A 20591-nucleotide genomic window follows, 5' to 3' on the forward strand; every position below is an offset into this window, starting at 1 on the left:
GCTGGGAGGAAGCAGTCAGTGCAGGGATCCTCTGTGGTCGTTCCCCTCAGTAACAAGTGTACCGTTTTGGATACTGTTGAGGGGGACGACCTACCAGGGGTAAGCCACGGTGAACGGATCTCTAGCACTGAGTCCGTCCCTGTGGCTCAGAAGGGAAGGACTGAGAACAGGAGAGCAATAGTTATTGGGGACTCGATAGTTAGAGGGACAGATAGACTGTTCTGTGGCAGCGAAAGACTCACAGATGGTATGTTGCTTCCCGGGTGCCAGGGTCCGTGACGTCTCGGATCGCGTTTTCAGAATCCTTAAGGGGGAGGGGGAATAGTCACAAGTCGTGGTACACATCGGTACCAACGACATAGGTAAGAGAAGGGACGGGGATTTAAAACAGGAATTTAGGGAGCTAGGGTGGAAGCTGAGAGCCAGGACAAACCATGTTGTTATCTCTGGTTTGTTGCCGGTGCCACGTGCTAGTGAGGTGGGGAACAGAGAGAAAGTGCAGATAAACACGTGGCTGCAGGGATGGTGTAGGAGGGAGGGCTTCAGGTACGTGGATAATTGGAGCACATTCTGGGGAAGGTGGGACCTGTACAGACAGAATGGTTTGCGCCTAAACTAGAGGGGCACCAATATCCTGGGAGGGAAATTTGCTACAGCTCTTCGGAGGGGTTTAAACTAATTTGTCAGGGGGCTGGGAAAATGAGCTGTAGTCCAGAAGCCAGTGTTGAGAGTAGTGAGGTACTGAGGAGGGTATCAAGGTCGCAGGCGTGTACCGGCAGACAGAAAGGTGGGTTGAAGAGTGTCTACATCAATGCAAGGAGCATCCAGAATAATGTAGGTGAACTTGGAGCGTGGATTGGTACTTGGGACTACGATGTTGTGGCCATTATGGAGACATGGTTAGAACAGGGACAGGAATGGTTGTTGGAGGTTCCGGGGTACAGATGTTTCAGTAAGAGTATGGAAGGTGGTAAAAGAGGTGGAGGAGTAGCATTGTTAATCAAGGATAGTTTAACGGCTGCAGAAAGGCAGTTCGAAGGGGGTCTACTGAGGTAATATGGGCCGAAGTTAGAAATAGGAAAGGAGCAGTCACGTTGTTAGGAGTTTCTACAGGTCCCCAAATAGTAATAGAGATGTGGAGGAAGAAATTGCAAAACAGATTACGGATAGGTGTGGAGGTCTCAGGGTAGTTGTCATGGGTGACTTTAACTTTCCAAATATTGATTGGAACCTCTATAGGTCAAACAGTTCGGATGGGGCAGTTTTTGTACAGTGCGTGCAGGAGGGTTTCCTGACACAATATGTGGATAGGCCGACAAGAGGGGGGGCCACATTGGATTTGGTACTGGGTAATGAACCGGGCCAAGTGTTAGATTTGTTTGTGGGAGAGCACTTTGGAGATAGTGACCACAATTCGGTGTCTTTCACTATTGCAATGGAGAGGGATAGGGCCATACGGCAGGGCAAGGATTATAATTGGGGGGGGGGGGGGGGGGGTAATTATGATGCGATTAGGCAAGAATTAGGGAGCATAAGATGGGAACAGAAACTGTCAGGGAAAGGCACATTCTGGGGAAGGTGGGACCTGTACAAGCAGGACGGGTTGCATCTGAACCAGAGGGGCACCAATATCCTGGGAGGGAGGTTTTCTAGTACTCTTCGGGAGGGTTTAAACTAATTTGGCAGGGGAATGGGAACTGGATTTGTAGTCCAGCAACTAAGGAAGCCGATATTCAGGACGCCAAAGCGTGTAGTGATGCAGTGGGGAAGGTAACACTGACAAAGCAGAGTACTTGCAGGCAAGGAGATGGGTTGAAGTGTGTATACTTCAACGCAAGAAGCATCTAGAATAAGGTGGGTGAACTTAAGGCATGGATCGGTACTTGGGACTACGATGTGGTGGCCATCACGGAAACTTGGATAGAAGAGGGGCAGGAATGGTTGTTAGAGGTCCCTGGTTATAGATGTTTCAACAAGATTAGGGAGGATGGTAAAAGAGGTGGGGGCTGGCATTGTTAATTAGATAGTATAACAGCTGCAGAAAGACAGTTCAAGGAGTATCTGCCTACTGAGGTAGTATGGGTTGAAGTCAGAAATAGGAAAGGAGCAGTCACCTTGTTGGGAGTTTTCTATCGGCCCCCCAATAGCAGCAGAGATGTGGAGGAACAGATTGGGGAACAGATTTTGGAAAGGTGCAGAAGTCACAAGGTAGTAGTCATGGGTGACTTCAACTTCCCAAGCATTGAGTGGAATCTCTTTAGATCAAATAGTTTGGATGGGGTGGTGTTTGTGCAGTGTGTACAGGAAGCTTTTCGAACACAGTATGTAGATTGTCCGACCAGTGGGAGGCCATATTGGATTTGGTACTTGGTAATGAACCAGGGCAGGTGATAGATTTATTATTGGGGGAGCATTTTGGAGGTAGTGACCACAATTCTTTGACTTTCACTTTGGTAATGGAGAGGCATAGGCACGTGCAGCAGGGCAAGGTTTACAATTGGGGGCAGGGTAAATACAATGCTGTCAGACAAGAATTGAAGTGCATAAGTTGGGAACAGGCTGTCAGGGAAGAACACAAGTGAAATGTGGAACTTGTTCAAGGAACAGGTTCTGCGTGTCTTTGATATGTATGTCACTGTCAGGCAGGGAAGAGATGGTCGAGTGACGGAACCATGGTTGACAAGAGAGGTTGAATGTCTTGTTAAGAGGAAGAAGGAGACTTATGTAAGGCTGAGGAAACAAGGTTCAGACAGGGCACTGGAGGGATACAAGATAGCCAGGAGGGAACTGAAGGAAGGGATTAGGAGAGCTAAGAGAGGGCATGAAAAATCATTGGCGGGTAGGATCAAGGAAAACCCCAAGGCCTTTTACACATATGTGAGAAATATGAGAATGACTAGAGCGAGGGTAGGTCCAATCAAGGACAGTAGCGGGAGATTGTGTATTGACTCTGAAGAGATAGGAGAGGTCTTGAACAAGTACTTTTCTTCAGTATTTACAAATGAGAGGGGCCATATTGTTGGAGAGGACAGTGTGAAACAGACTGGTAAGCTCGAAGAGATACTTGTTCGGAAGATGTGTTGGGCGTTTTGAAAAACTTGAGGATAGACAAGTCCACCGGGCCTGACGGGATATATCCAAGGATTCTATAGGAAGCAAGAAATGAAATTGCAGAGCCGTTGGCAATGATCTTTTCGTCCTCGCTGTCAACAGGGGTGGTACCAGGGGATTGGAGAGTGGCGAATGTCGTGCCCCTGTTCAAAAAAGGGAATAGGGATAACCCTGGGAATTACAGGCCAGTTAGTCTTACTTCGGTGGTAGGCAAAGTAATGGAAAGGGTACGGAGAGATAGGATTTCTTTTTTTTTTTAAATAAACAATTTTATTGAGGTAGTTTTTGGCTTTATAAACAGTTACAGACATCATCAGAAAGGAAGCAAAAAAGGCAAAAATGTGCAAACATCCACGTTCTTTCAATACTTCCACCGTAACATATTGCACAAGCCCGCTCCCCTCCCATCGGTACTACCCGCCATATTTTCCCTCCTACTCTACTCTAACCCCCCCCCCCCCCCCCCCCTGCTGACGCTCACTCTCCCGCAAAGAAGTCAATAAATGGTTGCCACCTCCGGGTGAACCCCTGCACAGAACCCCTCAAGGCGAACTTGATATTTTCCATCCCCAGGAAACTCGACATGTCCGCTAGCCACCACTCCGTCTTCGGGGGCTTTGAGTCCCTCCACGCCAATAGTATTCGTCGCCGGGCTATCAGGGAAGCAAAGGCCAGCACATCGGCCTCTTTCTCCCCCTGGACGCCCGGGTCTTCCGAAACCCCAAAAATTGCCACCCCTGGGCTCATCACCACCCTTGTTTTTAGCACCTGGGACATGACCCCCGCAAATCCCTCCCAGTACCCCCTCAGCTCAGGGCATGCCCAAAACATGTGAACATGGTTCGCTGGTCCTCCCGCACACCTAGCGCATTTGTCCTCTATCCCGAAAAATTTGCTCATCCGAGCCACCGTCATATGGGCCCGGTGAACGACCTTAAATTGGATCAGCCCGAGCCTAGCACATGTCGCGGTCGAGTTTACCCTACTCAGGGCCTCTGCCCACAGCCCATCCTCCATTTCCCCGCCTAGCTCCTCCTCCCATTTAAGTTTCAGTTCCTCTGTCTGGGACCCTTCCTCCCTCATGAGCACCTTATAAATACCCGAGACTCTACCCTCCCCTTCATCCCTCCCAGAGACTATTCTGTCTAGGATCCCCATTGGCGGGAGGCGCGGGAAAGATGGGACCTGTCTACGAACAAAGTCCCGCAACTGTAGGTATCTAAAATCATTTCCCCTTACCACCCCAAATTTCTCCTCCAAGCTCCTCAAACTCGCGAAGCTCCCTTCCAGGAACATATCACCCACCCTTCCCGCCCCTGCTCGCCGCCATACTCGGAACCCCCCATCCATACTGCCGGGGGCAAACCGATGGTTGTCGCAGATTGGCGCCCAGACAGACGCCCCCATCTCCCCCACATGCCTCCTCCACTGGCCCCATATCCGCAGGGTCGCCACCACTACCGGGCTGGTGGTGTACTTGGCCGGCGGCAGCGGTAGAGGAGCCGTGACCAGGGCTTCCAAACTGGAGCCCCTGCACGAAGCCGCCTCCACCCGCTCCCAAATAGACCCCGTACCCACCATCCACTTCCTTATCATAGCGATGTTGGCCGCCCAGTAATAATTGACCAGACTCGGCAAAGCCAGCCCTCCCTCGCTGCGGTTCCTCTCCAACATCGCCTTCTTTACCCGCGGAGACTTTCCCGCCCAGACAAAGCTCATGATCAGCCCGTTAACTCTTTTGAAGAAGGACTGTGGGATAAAGATCGGGAGGCACTGAAAAATAAACAAAAATCGAGGGAGGATTGTCATCTTTACAGTCTGCACCCTCCCTGCCAGCGACAGCGGGAGTGCATCCCATCTCCGAAACTCTCCCTTCATTTGCTCCACCACCCTGGCCAAATTTAACTTATGCAGCCTGCCCCAGTCTCGTGCCACCTGGATTCCCAAATACCGGAAATTTTCCTCAACCAGCCTAAACGGTAGCCCTCTCAATCTATTCTCCTGGCCCCTTGCCTGGACCACAAACATTTCACTCTTGACCGTATTTAATTTGTATCCTGAGAACTGGCCGAACTCCCTCAGCATTCCCAGTATAGTTCCCATCCCGGCCACTGGGTCCGACACGTACAGGAGCAGGTCGTCTGCATAAAGAGAAACCCTGTGTTCAACCCCGCCCCTCACCATCCCCTTCCAACCCTCTGCGGCTCTCAGCGCCATCGCCAGCGGCTCTATGGCCAGCGCAAACAGCAGCGGGGAGAGCGGGCAGCCCTGCCTGGTCCCTCGGTACAACCTAAAGTACTCCGACACTTCTCTGTTAGTCCTGACGCTGGCCCTCGGGGCCTGATATAATAATTTGATCCAATCCACCAATCCCTCCCCGAACCCAAACCGTCCGAGCACCTCCCATAGATAGTCCCACTCTACCCGGTCAAAGGCCTTCTCGGCGTCCATTGCCACCACTACCTCCACATCTCTACCCGCCGGGGGCATCATTATCACGTTGAGCAATCTCCTCAGATTGGCCGCCAGCTGCCGACCTTTAACGAACCCAGTTTGATCCTCCCCAATCACCTCCGGTACACAGTCCTCCATTCTCCCCGCCAGTACCTTTGCCAGGAGCTTGGCGTCTACATTAATCAGGGAGATTGGCCTGTAGGACCCGCACACCTCCGGGTCTTTACCCCGCTTCAATATCAGAGATATGGTGGCTTGTGACATTGTCGGCGGCAGGGTCCCTCTGTCCCTTGCCTCATTGAAAACCCTCGCCAAGACCGGGCCCACCAGCTCAGAGAACTTCCTATAAAACTCTACTGGGTATCCATCCGGCCCCGGGGACTTCCCCGATTGCATGGCCTTTAGGCCCCCCAATACCTCCTCTACTCTAATCGGGGCGCCCAGCTCTTCCACTTGCCCCCCCCCAACTGTTGGGAATGTTAACCCGTCCAGAAACCTTTTCATCCCCTCCGGTTCTTCCGGCGGCTCCGAAGTATACAGCTTACGATAGAAGTCCCGGAATACCCTATTCAATTCTGCCGGATCCTCCACTTTGCGCCCCCCCTCGTCCCTCACTCTACCTATTTCCCTGGCCGCCTCCCTCCTCCTGAGTTGCTGCGCTAACAGCCTGCTAGCCTTTTCCCCATACTCGTACACCACTCCCCTCGCCTTCCTAAGCTGTTCCACGGCCCTGCTCGTGGATAGTGCCCCCAGTTCCGCCTGTAGCCTCCGCCTTTCCCTGAGTAAAACCTCCCCCGGGGACTCCGCGTGCTCTTCATCTATCCGGCCCATTTCCCTGACCAATCTATCCATCTCTGCCCGGTCTGCCTTGGCTTTGTGGGCCCCAATTGAAATCAGCTCCCCCCGAACTACTGCCTTTAGCGCCTCCCACACGGTCGCCGCTGAGACCTCCCCAGTGTCATTCACCTGCAGGTAATTTTTTATACATTTCCGAAGCCTCTCGCAGATCCCCTCCTCCGACAGCAGTCCCACATCTAGCCTCCATTGCGGGCGTTGATAACTCGCTCCCCCGAACTGCAGGTCCACCCAATGCGGGGCATGGTCTGAAATGGTAATTGCTGAGTATTCCGTGTTCTTTACCTCCCCCATACAGTCCCTGCTTATTACAAAGAAATCTATCCTGGAATATACTTTATGGACGTGCGAGTAAAACGAGTAGCCCCTTCCTGTTGGCTGTCCCTCTCTCCAGGGGTCCACTGCCCCCATTTGCCCCATAAACCCTTTCAGCTCCCTTGCCATTGCTGAGAGTCTACCCGTTCTGGGACCCGACCGATCCAAAGTCGGGTCAAGGACCATGTTAAAGTCCCCTCCCATTATTAGCTTGCGAGAATCCAAGTCCGGGATCTTCCCCAGCACTCTTTTAATAAAGTCCACATCATCCCAGTTCGGGGCATATATATTCACCAGCACCACCCTTCTCCCCTCCAGTCTGCCCCGTACCATCAGGTATCTGCCCCCCCTGTCTGCAGATATGCCCTCTGCCTCAAATTGCACGCGCTTGTTGATCATGATTGCCACCCCTCTGGACTTCGAGTCCAAGTCCGAGTGGAAGACCTGGCTAATCCAGCCCTTCCTTAGCCTGGTCTGGTCTGACACTTTCAGATGTGTCTCCTGCAACATAATTACGTCCGCCCTCAGGGCCCGCAAGTGCGCGAACACCCGCGCCCTCTTAACCGGCCCATTCAGTCCCTTGACGTTCCAGGTGATCAGCCTGGTCGGGGGGCACATCCCACCCCCCCCACCCCGCCGGTCAGCCATAGCCTTTCTCGGGCCGGCCCCTGACCCGTGCGTCGCGCCATTCCTGGCCCGCCCTTCGGCTGCCTCCACCCTCGACCTCCTTTCCAGTGCCTATTTCAAGTCCCTCTCCCGTCAGCAGAACAACCCCCCCCTCCCCTAACCCCATCCCCCGATACCCCCACCCCCGCCATCTACTGGCTGTTACTTCCCCCCCCATCTGACTTCCTTGACTAGCCAATCTGCTAGCCCGGTGACTCAACACTCCGGCGCCTTCCTGTCCCATTCCCCTTGTTTCCCCGCCCTCCTCCCCACCCACTGGGGCAAGCCAGTTCCAGTGTCTTCCACGAGCTGCACAAAAAGCCCAAACAGGAAAAAATAAAAATAAAAAAAAAATAAAAAAAAACCCCATAAAAAGGGAAAAAAACCACAGAAAAAAGAGAAAAAGCACATAAATGTCCATGAACAAAGGAAAGAGTCTCAAATGTTCCGCTTGGCCCCTTTGGCCCAGCAAACCGTTGAGCAGCGGTCCAGGCACATTCGGCGTTCCTTCCCACAGAAATCCTCGGGCCCTAACTCGCGTCCTTGGGGCCTCCTTTCGGGACCAGCCCCAGGTCCCTCACAAAATCCATCGCTTCTTCGGGCTCGGAGAAGTAGTGGTGTTGACCCTGGTGCGTAGAGATAGGATTTCTGAGCATCTGGAAAGACACTGCTTGATTAGGGATAGTCAGCACGGATTTGTGAGGGGTAGGTCTTGCCTTACAAGTCTTATTGACTTCTTTGAGGAGGTGACCAAGCATGTGGATGAAGGTAAAGCAGTGGATGTAGTGTACATGGATTTTAGTAAGGCATTTGATAAGGTTCCCCATGGTAGGCTTATGCAGAAAGTAAGGAGGCATGGGATAGTGGGTAATTTGGCCAGTTGGATAACGAACTGGCTAACCAATAGAGGTCAGAGGGTGGTGGTGGATGGCAAATATTCAGCCTGGAGCCCAGTTACCAGTGACGTACCGCAGGGATCAGTTCTGGGTCCTCTGCTGTTTGTGATTTTCATTAACGACTTGGATGAGGGAGTTGAAGGGTGGGTCAGTCAATTTGCAGATAATACGAAGATTGGTGGAGTTGTGGATAGTGAGGAGGGCTGTTGTCGGCTGCAAAGAGACATAGATAGGATGCAGAGCTGGGCTGAGAAGTGGCAGATGGAGTTTAACCCTGACAAGTGCGAGGTTGTCCATTTTGGAAGGACAAATATGAATGCGGAATACAGGGTTAACGGTAGGGTTCTTGGCAATGTAGAGGAGCAGAGAGATCTTGGGGTCTATGTTCATAGATCTTTGAAAGTTGCCACTCTAGTTGATAGAGCTGTGGAGAAGGCCTATGGTGTGCTAGCGTTCATGAGCAGAGGGATTGAATTTAAGAGCTGTGAGGTGATGATGCAGCTGTACAAAACCTTGGTCAGGCCACATTTGGAGTACTATGTGCAGTTCTGGTCACCTCATTTTAGGAAGGATGTGGAAGCTTTGGAAAAGGTGCAAAGGAGATTTACCAGGATGTTGCCTGGAATGGAGAGTAGGTCTTACGACGAAAGGCTGAGGGTGCTAGGCCTTTTTTCATTGAACAGAGAAGGATGTGGGGCGACTTGATAGAGGTTTATAAGATGATCAGGGGAATAGATAGAGTAGACAGTCAGAGACTTTTTCCCCAGTTGGAACAAACCATTACAAGGGGACATAAATTTAAGGTAAATGGTGGAAGATATGGGGGGATGTCAGAGGTAGGTTCTTTACCCAGAGAGTAGTGGGGGCATGGAATGCACTGCCTGTGGAAGTAGTTGAGTCGGAACCGTTAGGGACCTTCAAGCGGCTATTGGATAGGTACATGGATTAGGGTAGAATAATGGAGTGTAGATTAATTTGTTCTTAAGGGCAGCACGGTAGCAGTGGTTAGCACAATTGCTTCACAGCTCCAGGGTCCCAGGTTCAATTCCGGCTTGGGTCACTGTCTGTGCGGAGTCTGCACATCCTCCCCGTGTCTGCGTGGGTTTCCTCCGGGTGCACTGGTTTCCTCCCACAGTTCAAAGATGTGCAGGTTAGGTGGATTGGCCATGATAAATTGCCCTTAGTGTCCAAAATTGCTCTTCGTGTTGGGTGGGGTTACTGGGTTATGGGGATAGGGAGGAGGTGTTGACCTTGGGTAGGGTGCCCTTTCCAAGAGCCGGTGCAGACTCGATGGACCGAATGGCCTCCTTGGGCACTGTAAATTCTATGATTTTATGAAAAGTTCGGCACAACATCGAAGGGCCTGTTCAGTGCTGTATTTTGCTATCTATCTATCTAAAAGTGGAGCTTGATCAAGGAACAAATACTGTGTGTCCTTGATAGGTATGTCCCGGTTAGGCAGGGAGGAAATGGACATGTGAGGGAACCATGGTTCACAAAAGAGGTTAAATGTGTTGTCAAGAGGAAAAAGGAAGAGTATGGATGAGAAAATAAGGTTCAGTTGGGTCGCTTGATAACTGGCCTATAATTACCAGGTAGCAAGGAATGAGCAAAGGGCTTAGGAGAGCTAGGAGGGGGCATGAGAAGTCCTTGGCGGGTCGGATCAAGGAAAACCCCCAAGGCTTTTTACTCTTATGTGAGAAATAAAAGAATGACCAGGGTGAGGGTAGGGCCGGTCAAGTACAGTAGTGGGAACTTGTGCATGGAGTCAGAAGAAATAGGAGAGGCGTTGAATGAATACTTTTCTTCAGTGTTCACCAAATAGAGGGGCCATGGCTTTGAGGATGAGATGTAACACAGGCAGGTAGGCTGAAGGAGGTAATGTTCTGAGGAAGGATGTATTCGCAATTTTGAAAAACCTGAGGGTTGACAAGTCCCCTGGGCCAGAAGGGATATATCCAAGGATTCTTTGGGAGGCAAGGGATGAGATTACAGAGCCTTTGGCTCTGGGTCCTCACTGTCCACGGGGATAGTGCCAGAGGACTGGAGAGTGGCAAATGTTGTTCCTCTGTTCATGAAAGGGAATAGAAACGACCCTGGTAATTCTAGACCAGTTAGTCTTACTTCGGTGGTCGGTAAGTTAATGGAAAAGGTCCTGAAGGATAGGATTTATGACCATTTGGAAAGATGCAGCTTAATCCGGGATAGTCAACATGGATTCATGAAGGCTAAGTCTTGCCTCACAAATTTGATTGAATTCCTTGAGGAGGTAACTAAGTATGTAGATGAAGGTAGAGCAGTTGATGTCGTATACATGGAGTTTAGTAAGGCGTTTGATAAGGTTCCCCAGGTCGGCTCATGAAGAAAGTAAGGAGGTGTGGGATAGAGGGAAATTTGGCCAATTGGATAAGTAACTGGCTATCACATAGAAGACAGACGGTGGTGGTGGATGGAAAAATTTCAGACTGGAGACTAGTTACCAGCGGTGTACCACAGGGATCAGTGCTGGGTCCTCTGCTATTTGTGATTTTTATCAATTACTTGGAGGAGGGGGCTGAAGGGTGGGTCAGTAAATTTGCTGATGACACCAAGATTGGTGGAGTAGTGGATGAGGTGGAGGGCTGTTGTAGGCTGCAAAGAGACATTGATAGGATGCAGAGCTGGGCTGAAAAATGGCAGATGGAGTTTAACCCTGATAAATGCGAGGTGATTCATTTTGGTAGAAAAAATTTGAATGTGGATTTCAGGGTCAACGGTAGGGTTCTGAGGAATGTGGAGGAACAGAGAGATCTTGGGGGTCATGTCCACAGATCTCTGAAGGTTGCCACTCAAGTGGAGAGAGCCGTAAAGAAGGCTTATAGTGTGTTAGCGTTTATTAACAGGGGGCTTGAGTTTAAGAGCCACGGGGTTATGCTGCAACTATATATGACCCTGATGAGACCACATTTAGAGTATTGTGTGCAGTTCTGGTCACCTCATTATAGGAAGGATGTGGAAGCATTGGAAAGGGTGCAAACGAGATTTACCAGGATGCTGCCTGGTTTTCAGGATAGGTCTTATGAGGAAAGGTTGAGGGAGTTAGGGCTTTTCTCTTTGAAGCGGAGGAGGATGAGAGGCAACTTAATAGAGGTTTATAAGAGGATGAGGGGGCTAGATAGAGTGGACGTTCAGAGACTATTTCCTCGGGTGGATGTAGCTGTTACAAGGGGGCATAACTACAAGATTCAGGGTGGGAGATATAGGAGGGATGTCCGAGGTAGGTTCTTTACTCAGAGAGTGGTTAGGGTGTGGAATGGACTGCCTGCTGTGATAGTGGAGTCGGACACTTTAGGAACTTTCAAGCAGTTATTGGATAGCACATGGAGCACACCAGAATGACAGGAGTGGGATAACTTGATCTTGGTTTCGGACAATGCTCGGTACAACATCGAGGGCCGGAGGGCCTGTTCTGTGCTGTACTGTTCTATGTTCTAAGTGTACCCGAAGAGGCGCCGGAGTGTGGCTACTAGTAACTTCATTGCAGTGTTAATGTAAACCTACTTGTGACAATAAAGATTAATATTATAAAGTACAGTCTGCCTTGTGCAACTTTTTGTTTCAGGAACATAGAAGTAGTCATAGGCCACCATTCAATAAGATCATGGCTAATCTGGTGTTGTCTCAACTCCATTTTGCCGTCTGCCCCTCATAACCCTCGACTCTCGTCTCTCAAAAAACTGTCTAACTCTCCCTTGAATAAATTCAAAGACTCAACTTCCACTACTTTCTGGGCAAGAGAATTCCAAGCGCCCTTAGTTCGAGGCTTCCCAACAAGAGGAAACATCCTCCACCCTATCAAGTCCCCTCAAATATATGTTTTAATAAAATTACCTCTGATTCTACTAAAATCCAATTTGTATTGGTGTAACCTGTTCGTTCAACCTTTCTTTTCCTTTTATCTATGCAGATAAAACTAAAGAATAAAAACTGTATTAAAAATTTATATCTGATTGAGAATATGATGGGTTGTGGCAAAAGTCGGCATGGAATATGAAACACTCTTTTCAAGCAGTCGGCAAAAATTCCAGCTGTGGGTAAATCAATTATGATTGGTAAATACACTCCAGGTTCCTCTGCTGGCCATCAATGGAGCATGGACACATTACTGAACAAAGACCAGCATCTGGAATCTACAGATGAGTTCTTTACCCACAGATGATGCTCAAATAAAGGAGAGCAGTGGGAAACATATAAATGGGTTCGGTACTTCTTGAAACTTAGAATGATTTATGGCACATAAGGTGGTCATTTGGTCTACCATGTCCGTAATTCCTGACAAAGTGACCATCTCTTTAATGCAAGTATATTTACAGGTTTGAAAATACTATTTAATAGAAGTTTTATTAAAATGGTCACAAAGGAGTGAACTGCAGGTTGTTGTATTTGCCTAAAATATTTTACCTAGTCACCTTGCCCAACTATACCTCAACTTAAAGCTCAGCATGGAATGTACAAGTAGGTAATAACAGTCAGCAATTGGGAGTCTGTCCAGCATTGACAAAAGCCCTTTATCATTTTCACAGCACTTTCAAATCACCACATCATCTCCTCTGTCCATGCAAAATCAGCTCCAATTTTTGTCGACTTTGATATCTGCATCACAGGGCAGCATGGTGGCGCAGTGTGTTAGCCCTGTTGCCTCACGGCGCCGAGGTCCCAGGTTCAATCCCGGCTCTGGGTCACTGTTCGTGTGGAGTTTGCACATTCTCCCCATGTTTGCGTGGGTTTCGCTCCCACAACCCAAAAGATGTGCAGGCTTGGTGGACTGGCCACGCTAAATTGCCCTTTAATTAGAAAAACTGAATTGGGTACTGTAGCCACCTAAGATGGACACTGGGCTACAAAATGGAGAACTGCTAAGGCTGCAGGGAGAAAACAGTCTTAGCAAGGACAAGCAGTTTGCAGAAGGCTAATTAGCATTCTGCACGTACAGAAACCAGTTTATGGCCAGGTGCAGAATCTCAGCTAAAGGTGTAAATGGCAACAACGATTTGCATAGTAATGAGGTGATCCAGATCTAGGCCCACACAATAGAAACATTTAGGTTTGAATGGATACTTTGAGTGGACGCCCAGACGAAACGGCACCATAAGTATCCATCACAAAGCACCATAGAGACCGCCCCACCCATCGAGAAGCGACCCTCAGATTGGGGGGTTTGGAAAATATCGATTGGGAGAAGACCCAATCGATATACAGCAGGTAGAGACCGCCCCGAAGAGGCACGGACTTTGGGGGGGACCTATAAAAGTAGACCCCGCACATGGTCCGGTCTGTTGTCTTGGCTCCGGCTCTCTGCTGTCTTCATCGCTTTGCTGATACATCGCATCCTGACTCCAGTTCCATCACCAGCCGTTGAGCCACCAGCCATCGAACTGTAAGTTTCACCACAACGATCGCTACGTGAGCCAGACTTGCTAGACCCTGACGACCTTAACACTTTGAGAGTTGCAGACCAAGAACGGGACGAAGGCCTCGATCCCTGACCTTGCCTGTTCCTGTTTTAGATAAGTATTTTAGTCGTTTAGTTTAGAAGTAACTTAGTCTCTTTAGCGTATGCATGTGTATTTATTATATTGGTTATAATAAATATCAATCGTTTGAACTTACTAATCGGTGTACAGATTTATTACTTTGAACCTGACCTTGATATACTTGTGAGGTGTCTAAATACGGCACCTGGCGACTCCGAGCAGAATTACATACACAGAGCTGGAGTAGTGTTAAGCACACGGCCTTTAAACGGAGGCGTGTTAATACACTCCAATAAAACGCGTAATACACTCAAGTAAAACGTGCAACATTTAGTGGCGACTCTGGTGGGACGTGGTTACAAGTGGCACCCCCACTCCGTCGAGGACCCTGAAATTTGAATTAGAAATCTGAGTAAAGAAAAAGAAAAGGAATCACAAGTAATCAAGGTGTTCAAACGAATAAACGTAATTCGGAAGTGTGTTTTGTGCATGCGTACTAACAGGGTTGTAAGAAAAACCTGAAAGCATTTTTGTTGCGACAAACTTTCGGGAGTTTTGTGAACGGAACATAGCGTAAGCCTTACCCGTTTCGCGAAACATAACCTCAACACCCCCTGTTCCAAATTAAAGTGAGTCAGAGAAAATGGCCATGCAGGCAATGGAACGCCTCATGAATCCAGAACGGTTTGTGGTCGCAGCGACCAGCAGTAGCCGAGTAGGTCAGTGTCCCGTGTGGGAGCTGGAACTCCGCAAGTATCTACAAGGAAAGGGATGGCCCCTTTGGAAAGAATTCTGTATGAATGAGGAGACAGGTCCCGGAAGTATAGGACATACTTGGTGGGAGAACCTCTCTCAAATTCATAAGAAAAACCTTAGTAAAGCACGCAAGCCGATGGCAATCGTGTCCTGTTTGGCACAATTGCGAGGCACTGAGGAGGTCGTTCAGACGCTCCGGGCAGAATTAGAAGAGAGAAATCGGATGAGCAAAGTGGATGTCAGGGACATCGAGAAAGAGAATATGGAACTTAGAGGGAAGTTGGCAGAGAAAGGTAGAGAGGTGGATGATGATGCCAAGAGGGCACATCAGTCTTGTTTAGCCCATCTCAGCAGTTCCCAGACCCAGTACGAAAAGGCCTATCAGGACGTGCAACGTGCCGTCCTGATAAGAGAAGAATCAGAGAAGCAGGTAGAGGCTTTGCAGAGGCAATGCTCTGACCTAAAGGCAGCTTTAAGAGCACTCCATGCTGCCACCACAGAACAAAGACAGAGTACAGTGGATCATGCGAAGTGTAGAAAGCAGATTGCGGAACTGCAATCTCTGCTTTCAGTGCAGAAAGGGTTTCAAAGTACTTCTGGAACAAAGCTAGATGAGGAGAATGTCCCAGACTGGCAGGAATTAAGTGAGACAGCGCAGCGTTATGTTCAAGGAACATGTGCGCCAGCAGCACAGCAGAAAAGACAAGCACCCCAACCCCCCACAGATCAGATAGTTACCGCACCAATGAATCCAGTCACCACCCAAAGGAAAGCGACCACAGAAGGCGCACCCAATATTACCTACACCAACCCCTTAACTGTAACCCAACTCAGGGACGCGTGTGAGAAGATCACTCCGTTTCTCCCCACCGCAGACCTCCACCAGTTTTTCGCGAAAGTGAAACAGCAGGCAACCATGTACGGCCTGGACGAGAGAGAGCAGGTTAAGCTCACGGTTCTGAGCTTAGACCAATCGGTAGTAGCAGCCCTCCCCAACCCACAGAACGTTGGCGGAGGCACCCTAGACTAAATGCACACCTCCATTTTAGATGCCATAGGGTATAACCAAGGTGACCCAGTCGAAGGACTTAACAAGTGCCGACAAAAGAAAACCGAGCACCCCACAGCATTTGCAGGAAGGCTGTGGATCCATTTTAACGCAGTTTTCGGCGATTTAAATAGAGCCCATTTGAACCGTGAAAACATGGTTAAATGGACGCGCACCATAATTTCCCATGCCACAGATGCAGGACAGAGTGCTTGCAACAGTTATGACCCCTCAGAAGAGGCCCATAATGAGAAGTGGGTCCTGAAAAGATTGTCCCGCGCTTGGGAGCAATCAGTTCAGGGCAGAGGCAAAGTAAAGTCCCCAGAGGAAGCTCAGGCTGCAGCGGACATTCAGGCAGTGAGAGCGCACCAAAACCCCGCATGGGTAAATGAAGGAAAGAACAGCCCTCCACAGAAGTCGCAGGAATGCTACAACTGTGGCCAGTTAGGACATTGGGCTAAGGAATGCAATGCACCCCAAAGATTGCAGAGAGGCCAGCAGACAGGCACTCTGAATAGACACTAAGCAAAACCGATCCATAGCATAGGGATACAGTCAGGACAGACCAATGTGGACGGGACGGACTGACGGTGTTCGGGCTCCCCCACTTGGGTCTGTGACACTCTTTGGGATCAATCCGGAAGACCGGTAGTCACAGCTAAGGTTAGAGGGAAGCCCATAGAGTTACTTTGGGACACAGGAGGGTCCCGCACCATGATTAATTCCACCACCACGGCACAGGCAGACACGTGGCCGACCACCTCCACCATCACACTTAGCGGTTTTACAGGTCACTCGCAGCAGGGACACATTACAGCACCCGTAGCAATCCAGCTAGGGAACATTTCCACCAGACACCCAGTTGTTTTAGTGAATCTTCCCCATTCAGCCGAACACATACTGGGGATAGATTTTATGAATGCCCATAGCCTGTCGTTCGACCCAGTTAACCAGTGTGTCTGGCGAATGGCAAGATCAGACAGAGCACCCGCTACACTCTCAGTAGGAGAGTACGCTAATCGGATTAGCGCAGTAGGCGACTATTCATTTGACCTGACTGCACTAAACACGGACAGACAAGTAAAGGCAGTATTAAACAAACACAGGACAGCATTTGCCAGTCACCGACACGACTGCGGCAGAATGACTGGACAAATTCACGTTACCAGACCTGACCCCCGACCACAGAAACAATACAGATTTCCCCTAGAAGTAGAGGGAGAAATAGAGACGGTAATAGGTAGCTTATTGGAGCAAGGGGTACTTAGAACAGTAGCCTCCACCAATAATGCCCCTATTTGGCCAGTGAGAAAGCCCGACGGATCATGGCGTCTGACCATTGATTATCGGGAGCTCAATAAAGTAACCCCAGCAGTAGCCCCCACGGTAGCAACAAGTCCCGAGACCATGCTCAAACAGGGACTCCACTCCAAATATTTCACGGTATTGGACATTAGCAATGGCTTCTGGTCAATCCCATTGGCAAAGGCGTGCCAGTACAAATTTGCCTTCACTTTCAAAGCACAACAGTATACGTGGACATGCCTTCCACAAGGATTCCACAATTCCCCCTCCATTTTCCACCGACAGCTGGCGAATGGTTTAGAAAAATTTTCCCGCCCCGAATGTCTGGTACAGTATGTGGACGACCTACTACTGCAGACAGACACAAAGGCAGAGCACATTAGGCTTCTGGCCGAGCTCCTGGAACTTTTAACCGAGATTGGATGTAAAGTTAACCCACGAAAGGCCCAGATTTTGCAAAATAAAGTGATGAATTTGGGTACAGTCATCACGCACGGCAAACGCGAGATCGAATTCAAAAGAATTGATTCGATTGTCAAATTGCCCCTTCCCCAGAATGTTTCAGCCCTCCGGTCGTTCTTAGGACTGGTTGGTTATTGTCGGAACCACATCGACGGATTCGCGACAAAGGCAGCCCCACTCTCAGACCTCCTTAAGAAAGGAGCCCCCTGGGAATGGCTTCCGCAGCATACAGAGGCTGTGGAGGAGTTAAAGAAAGCCCTTAGCGCAGCACCCGCGCTGCAAGTCCCAGACCAACTCTCCCCCTATGCAATAGAGGTAGCGAGCACAGATCTGACCCTCTCGGCCGTGTTACTTCAGGAACGGCACGAGCAGCTAAGACCAGCGGCTTACGCCTCCCGACTTTTAGACCCAGTAGAACAGGGATTTTCAGCCTGCGAGAGGCACCTCCTAGCAGTTTTCTGGGCAGTGCAATACTTCTCCTACATCACCGGACTCAACCCCATCACCATTTTGACCGAGCACACCCCCACACAGTTACTCCTACCTAGACGGTCGACTGAAGGACGGTTCAGTTAGCCAGATTAGGGCAGCTAGGTGGACACTACTCTTACAAGGACGCGACATTACGGTAAAACGGACCCGGACACACATTTTTAGCCGACAACCTCCAATATCCAGGACAGCCCCATGAATGTGAAATTGTAGCACCCCTACACAACACAGGACCCTTCATAGCGAAGACACCCCCCAGGAAGATAGGGAACCCAAGACAAAGCCCCCAACACACAGACACATGTGGCCCACTAAGGATATACGTGGACGGTTCATCCACGGTTTTAGATGGTGAGCGTATCACTGGATGCGGCATCTATGTCGAGGACGTGCAGGGTCGCGCACTCGAAGAAATAGCTTTAAAATTGCCAGGTCACTTAGGCGCGCAGGCAGCAGAGCTCGCGGCCATAGCTTATATAGTGGACCACCCCGATTCTTTCCCCAGCCCGGCGGACATATATTCGGACAGTCTATGTCTGCAACAGTCTGACAGATTTTCTACCCCTGTGGAGGACACGAGGTTTAGTCTCCGCAGACGGGAAACCCCTTCCATCAGCCCCTTTACTCCGCCACATTCTAGACAAAGCGAAGGATAGGACCTTCGGCATTATAAAAGTTAGAAGCCACCATAGGTCATCCCCCCCTGGGAATGTAAAAGCCGACGCACTGGCTAAAGCAGGTTCCAGGCGAGGACACTTGTGGACACCCCCAGCTAGCGCACCAGCTAGCGCCCCTGTGAGCGCAGTTCAAATCTCACAGACTGACATTAAGGATTTAGCAGAAGCACAGAAACAGGATGAGGATCTCAGGGAGATTTTTAAAGGCAACTTTGTGCCTCAGTATGATAAGTTTAGACACGCTCTGACCACACGAGGGTGTGATCATCAAGGACCAGCTTTATGTGGTCCCGCAGCAGGACAGAAACCAAATGATTGCCTTGTTCCATGACGGACACGGACATCAAGGAATCGACACGACCACGAGGCACCTCAGGCAGCTCTGTTGGTGGCCTAACCTCAGGACCGATGTAACCCATTACATTGAGAATTGCCTTATTTGCGCCCAGAATAACCCGGAGAGGTATTCCAAAAAGGCACAGCTTCGGCATACTCGACCAGTTAATGGCCCCTGGACAAACCTCCAGATCGACTTTATAGGACCATTGCCCCCTTGTAGGAATGACTATAAATACGTGCTGGTGGTAATTGATACCTTTACCAAATGGGTAGAGGCATTCCCCTCAAGAACAAATACAGCTAAGACAGCTGCAAAGATCCTGACCCACCACATCTTCACGAGATGGGGTTTACCTAGAAGTATTGATTCGGACCAGGGATCTCACTTCACAGGACGTGTCATGAAGAACGTCCTGACCATATTCGGCATCAAACAAAATTTTCATATTGCGTATCACCCACAGTCCAGCGGGATTGTAGAGCGCATGAATCGGACACTAAAATCGACCCTTAGGAAAATGGTTCAAGAGAACAATTCTATATAGGATTCAGTACTCCCATTTGCACTCATGTTTATCCGAAATACGGTTTCCACATCTACAGGTTTCACCCCACACACACTCATGACCGGACGCCCTATGAAAGGTACAGAATTCCTTTTAGGACTGGACATGACTAGCCCCGAAGTGACGGCCCTCACCCATGAGAAAGCTGTACCTAGTTGAGACTGTGAGGTCTGCACAGATCGCAGTCGCAGTTCAACTAGGGAAACGGCGCAGACAAAGCACAGCCTGCTTTAATAAGACCGTACACCCCACAGAATTCCAGGTTGGGCAACAGGTAATGCTATCTGTATATAACCCGAGCAGTTTTTTGGCACCAAAATATTCCGGCCCGTATTCAATTTCGGACAAAATTAGCCCCTCAGTTTACAGGATAAAATACCCCAATGGAAAGACCGCGTGGTTCCATATTAACCAGCTAAAGGCATATGGAACACAGTCTAACCATGCACACCATGTCCTGCTAGATGCAGCAGAACACCTCGCCCCGCCCACTAGAGACACGTTTCCACCATCCCCCTCACAGACCAGTTCTTCATCGGACTCGCCCACGACTCCGCCCACTGACCACCACAGACCACGCCCCGAAACGGCCACAAGCTGCCGCAGCAGAGACAGCGATACAGACACTGACTTTGAGGACAGCCACAGCACACAACCCTACATCCCACACTGCAGCGACTATGACCCCGACTCCAGTGACCCCATGGAAGTCACCTATATCAAATATCCAGACCCACCACCCGACCCCGACTACCCCGACAATGCCCATTCAAGTTTAGATCCAACACTTTGGCACAGGGACAATTCATACAGACTTGTCCGCAACGATGAAAATGACCCCCGGTCACATAATTACAAAATAGCATGCCTGATCCACACAAGGGTGTGGGATCCGGGAGAGCAGGACGACACGGTGTCTGAATCCCGATACGGCAACCACTTTGTGACCCTGTTCACAGAGGCAGAGAAAAAGTGAGGTGTCCAGATGATGTAAAATAGGAACCGCTTGAGGGAAGCGATATCCTTTCTGATGGAACCTGCACGTATGTTTTGTTGTGAGTTTATGTTTGTTTGTATTTAACGTTATTGGTTCAGTTGGAGGTTGGACACCTTCTTTTCAGCTGAAAAGATTGTGA

At 49.6% G+C, this 20591-nt stretch overlaps 2 protein-coding genes across 6 annotated transcripts in view; both read right to left on the bottom strand.

Moving 5' to 3' along the window:
- The window catches only part of gab2 (GRB2-associated binding protein 2), a 437888-nt gene that overhangs the window by 411461 nt on the left and 5836 nt on the right, over nucleotides 1-20591 (bottom strand). The window lies entirely within an intron of this gene.
- The window catches only part of nars2 (asparaginyl-tRNA synthetase 2, mitochondrial), a 113774-nt gene that overhangs the window by 5711 nt on the left and 87472 nt on the right, over nucleotides 1-20591 (bottom strand). The gene's annotated exons all lie outside the window — the stretch shown is intronic.

Source organism: Scyliorhinus canicula, chromosome 14 (genome assembly GCF_902713615.1).
Source record: "Scyliorhinus canicula chromosome 14, sScyCan1.1, whole genome shotgun sequence".
Classification (NCBI taxonomy): Eukaryota; Metazoa; Chordata; class Chondrichthyes; order Carcharhiniformes; family Scyliorhinidae; genus Scyliorhinus; species Scyliorhinus canicula.